Source organism: Alligator sinensis, unplaced genomic scaffold (genome assembly GCF_000455745.1).
Source record: "Alligator sinensis unplaced genomic scaffold, ASM45574v1 scaffold219_2, whole genome shotgun sequence".
Classification (NCBI taxonomy): Eukaryota; Metazoa; Chordata; order Crocodylia; family Alligatoridae; genus Alligator; species Alligator sinensis.
Window position 1 is genome coordinate 341,443 of NW_005842822.1, and position 5,000 is coordinate 346,442.

General features: G+C 45.8%; 1 long non-coding RNA gene across 1 annotated transcript in view; it reads right to left on the minus strand.

Annotated features, from left to right (window-relative positions):
- Nucleotides 1-5,000, minus strand: part of LOC112547937 — a 12,294-nt gene that overhangs the window by 4,417 nt on the left and 2,877 nt on the right. The window contains exons 3-4 of the long non-coding RNA XR_003091731.1: nucleotides 3,170-3,286; nucleotides 2,961-3,058 (exon numbers count right to left, since the gene is read on the minus strand). This is a non-coding gene — a long non-coding RNA (uncharacterized LOC112547937). The remainder of the gene's footprint in view (nucleotides 1-2,960; nucleotides 3,059-3,169; nucleotides 3,287-5,000) is intronic.

Sequence of the window (5,000 nt, forward strand, 5' to 3'; positions counted from 1 at the left end):
CCCTGCTGTCACTGCCAGGCTGTTCAGTTTAAACTCGGGGTAGAGTAGGAATCAAAGTGGGATTCAGCTGCAGCGCTGCATCCCCACCTTCCCACCCCACCCCTGGATTCACCCCTGTCCAGAGACACTAGGAAAACTTCGTATCAGCATGGTGTTCTGCACTATTGGATGGCAAGACAATGGCCTCACCAAAGCCCTTTCTTTCTGGGGGAGTGTGGCACTGCCACAGCACTAATTCCTTGTTGCCTGGAGCTGTTACCAGCACAAGGACACAAGAGAAGAGGAAAGTATGTTTCCCTTATCTTCTCCACCTTGCAAACCAGCACATTACTTAACAATACACAACTAAATTTTGGTCTCTCAGATCCTTCCCTTGTGCAAAGTTCTAACCCCAGTTATTTGCTATGACAGGTTTCCCCTGAGTTACACACCTGGGGATGAAGTGTGAGGGATCCTGACAGAGGCATAATGATACTGTGAGAGCTTTACCATGCAGTCATTCTTTCAAGCTATTTCACATTTATAACCTAATAAAAAGAGCTTGGCTCCAACCACGATTTGTTCAGTCAAACTTATTGCCTGACTTTTTCCTTTATTTTACCTGTAGCTCAGGTTTCCCCAGTTGTTACTAAGCAAGAGCCCTCATTCCTTTCCACCCTGAAACCAAAGTGAGCTTCCATGAAACCAACAAACACCTCACATCTTCCCAGCACTTTCAGAAAAAAAACTCAAAGACAATACATATCAGTCTATAAACAGGCAAATGAACACAGTGATGTCAGATATAATGAGGGGAGACACGCACAGTAATTACACCACACCAAAAATTGCAGCCATGCTGCATTCCTTTTCAGTGAAGGGCAGCTAAAAAATAGATACACCTATTTAAATCATCAAAGGGTGTGGCAGGAAGGAACAAGGCAAGCCAAGGAGGGTTAAGTTAAGGTGTTTGCAGAGCTGGAGGCCCAAAGTCTGGGCTGAAGGGATGCTAAACTGTCCTGAATGTCATTCATGCTGGGCCACTTCCTGCTTGTCTTTATTATAATTCATATAAAAAATTCTTGTATTTCTATGGTAGCACCTACAGGGCATGGACTGGGGCTTCCCATCCTGCTGAGAGCTGTATCAACATGGAATCAAAAGGCAGTACCCAAGGTCCTTTATGCCTCATAAGTTTCCATTCTCTCAGTAGAGATACTCTTTTTGGGCCAAAACCTACTCACTTTGGTACAGTTGCTGCAGTCAGGTCTCCAAGATCAGACCCTTGCATCTGCACAGAGCCCTGTTGATTTCAGCCAATGCCCTCTTCAACAGAGGAGTTATTAGGACTGTTCAGGTAAGGTGAGCATATTTAGCTCACAGTTGTGGTCTGTGGAAGACCCACTGTTGTGGACTGGATTGCAGCATTCCCTACATCCCTGCAGAGAGGGGGCATTGTGCTCTCTCCAGATTAGTTGTGATTCAAGAAAGCATGCCATCTCCTGGGCTTTGTTACATGCATAACCAGCAGGCTAACCTACAGCACATGACTCCCCAGGTTTCTGGTGCCACAGTGGTGCAAGAGGAGAAGGTTGGACTGCAAGTGAAAGGCATACCCTCACAGGTCCTTAAAAATGTAGGGAATTCATTCCTAATTACAACACCATAGTGCAGGCTGCTTCAACTAACCCTTCCAGGCCTTAGAGAACAAGGCTTCATTTATTTCATGTTCTGTAAACAAGCCAAAACAGATGTAGTGTAAAACAGTGGAAAGGGCCAAGTTTTGTTATTTAATTATTCAGTAATGAAATTACAAACACCAAAGTTGTCATAAGTATCTCACTCCCTCCTAGAACTAAAACCCTTCAAGTGTTGGCCTGAATGATTTCATTGCGTGATTTTAAATTGCTCTCCAGAATCTAATTTCAGAGGCTCTTTCTCTCTACAATGTGGGTAAGATAATGAGCAGTGAAGTACTTCACAGCATAGCAGTTCTTTGGGCACCATGTAATAATATGACTCTACTAAATGGAATAAAACCTTTAGTTTATCAAACCTCAGGGCAAAGTTCTGCTCTCTTAAACTGGTACATAATAGGAAACAGAGACTGGCACCAAATATGGTCTGAAAAAACCATAACATTAATTCTGATCAACACTTCAATGTAATTATCTTGTGACTATTTAAATGCATTAAACTTTCCACAAGTCAATAACATTCCCTGCGTGATGGTATCATGATAGTGCCTTATTTATGAGTTCAAGTTCCTAGCATGGTTTTTTTTAGTGTGTTTTTTCCAAGCTATAACTGGTGGCATGGACATGTATAATGGCCTAGACTTCACTCCTACACTAAGGGTGCGTCTACACATGATGCTACATCACCGTAGTGATGCACTAAGGCAATGTAGCATCCACGGGTGTCTACACATGACTAACAGCTACTTCACCATAGTGGCATGCTCCCCCTTTATAGTGGGCCACTACGGCAAAGTAGCTGCTAAAAATAATCTTGCACCATGTGTACAACGTAATACAGGCAGTTACTGCACTATGCTTTAGTACTTTTGAAAGTACTAAAGCACAGTAACAAGGTTGCCATAGGCAATGTGTAGACATGCCCTAAGAGTAGATTGACCCTGGAGGGGTCCTATCAGGGAGCCAGTAATGACTTTCTGATTCTTTGTGCCAATCTGTACTGGTTCAACTTGAGAAAACTTCAGAAGTACTGAGCTCTTGAATTTTAATCAAGGGAAGGAACGGGAGCCAAGCATCCCTGCCATTCTGGAGGGCTACTGACCTCTTGATTTCTAATGGAGCTGGAGGTATTAAGGACATCTGAAAATCCAACCCAAGATGTCTCGGGCTAGTCATTCAAAAAGGAAAGCATCCACTATCTGCATCCAATATTGACAAAAACATTGTTCTTGACAATGTTGGTCCAAGAATCTTAATATTTGCACAATATTTTCTGGTCCTCACCAGACTCCTAATATCTTGAGGTGAACGAAGATTTAGGCAGAGTGAATATCACTGTCATGCTGTCTTTGGCATTTTCCATGGGCCTATCACCTTGGTATCTAGAAACCAAAAAAATACGACTACTCAGTATTACAACAGCAATTCATACACTTTAACAAATTAATCTAACTACAGCAATCTCTCTGTCAAGGCAGGCAAAAGATATTTACCACCCCATCTTCGCATGCAGGAAAGCTGAAGCATAGAGAGGTGGAGTGATGTGTCCAAAATTCACAAAGCCAGGATCAGAAGTGAGGTCCCTTCAATCCAAGTCAAGCACCATGATGCTATAGTGATGGGCATGGTATAAGAACTTGAATAGATCGCAAAATATCCCACATTCAGTGAGCATATTACACGGCACATATTAGTCCTGACAAAAATTATGTTCATCTGTCCACCTTCCTGCTACCAAATCCTAGCTGGGGGAAAAGTCTGCCATAAATCCCAATAGAAGACTGAGCTCATGAATGATGCAGTTACCATACTGTCACAAAGACAAAGCATTCATTCTGTGTTAAACATAGTAGATTCTAACCATCACAAGACACTAACAATTCTGACTTCCTTAGAGGTAGCTTTGTAACTCCCTGTCTTTCATACTGGTGCCATTCCATCAGGCATCCTTTATTTCACTAGATTTGCACTAATGTAGCTGAGGCTCTTCCCATTGGGCACATCTACACATGCAATTAATGCACCTTAAGGTTACTGTGCATTAAGATAAGGCACGGCAAACTGCATCTAGAAATGCACCTACACTTGCACCCACATCAGAAGCAAAATTGCTTCCAACAGGATCACTTGAGTCAAGGGCTGCTCCTGCTCCCCTGCCCACCTACAGCAGTGAGGGGGAGCTCCAGGCTCCCCCAGTTTCAGCCCTGGGCTGGCAGAGGGCACAGGGGTCAGGTTTGGTTTCCAGGGAGTGTGGGACAGCTGTCCGGGAGTGAGGGACAGCTCCCAACTATATGGAGCTCAGAATTGCAGCCAGGCTCAGCAGCACTGGCTTGGGGTGATGCCCAGCAGCCAAGTGGCAGCAGCGCCCTGAACTCTCCCTTCACTTTGCTTGCTGAGGGGATGGGATGGGGGAGTTGCCTGTCCCTGCAGTACTGGGCCAGTGACAGAAAGCTTCCCTGTCCCCTCAGTCCTGTCGCTGCCCATGCAGCACATGCTCCAGTTGGCTCCCCCTCCCTGCCTGTGCTGGGGGGAGCCAAGAGCTGAGCAGCATCAGTACTGTCTCTCTGCACCCTGGTCCTGGCACTGCTTACCCCCCAGTTTCAGTGCTGCTTACCACTTACCGCCCACCCCGTGGCTCCCCCGAGTCCCAGCGCTGCTCAGCTCCCAGCTCCCCCCAGGCATGGACGGGGAGCAGGATCCGACTGGGGCATGCACTGTGTGGGCAGCGACAAGGCTGAGGGGAAAAGAAAGCTCTCTGTTCCTGGCTTGGCGCTGCAGGAACAGAGCGCTCCTCCATCCCCTCAACAAGCAAAGCAAGGGGATAGTTAAGGGTGCTGCTGCTACTCGGCCATGGCACATTGCCCCAAGCCAGCGCCACTGAGCTGGGCTGCCATCCCAAGCTCCACACCAAAGCCATGGACAGCTCTCACACCTCTAGCCCCTGTGCCACCCTGCTGGCTAAGCTGACCAGGAGCAAATTGTTCCTGGTCACCATCTACACATGTGCTTCTGCACAACAGCTAATGCACGGTTAATCTAGTACCTGTATTTCTTGGTACTAGCAAACAGCGCATTAGCCTAATTTACTGCACAGTAAGTCCCACACATGCATAGACAGTAATGCTTTACTGCACATCAGATTAGACTAATGCATGGTAAAGTGTCTTGTGCAGAAGAAAGTTGCCCTTATAGCATCATATTCCATACATAAGGTGACTATAGCTAACCAGGTGTGGTCTTTTTGTAATGAGCAATAATCAATTAGCCTAAGTCACTGTGATGTTTGTTGTAAGGAATTCAAAGGACTTGCTACATGGCAAGGGA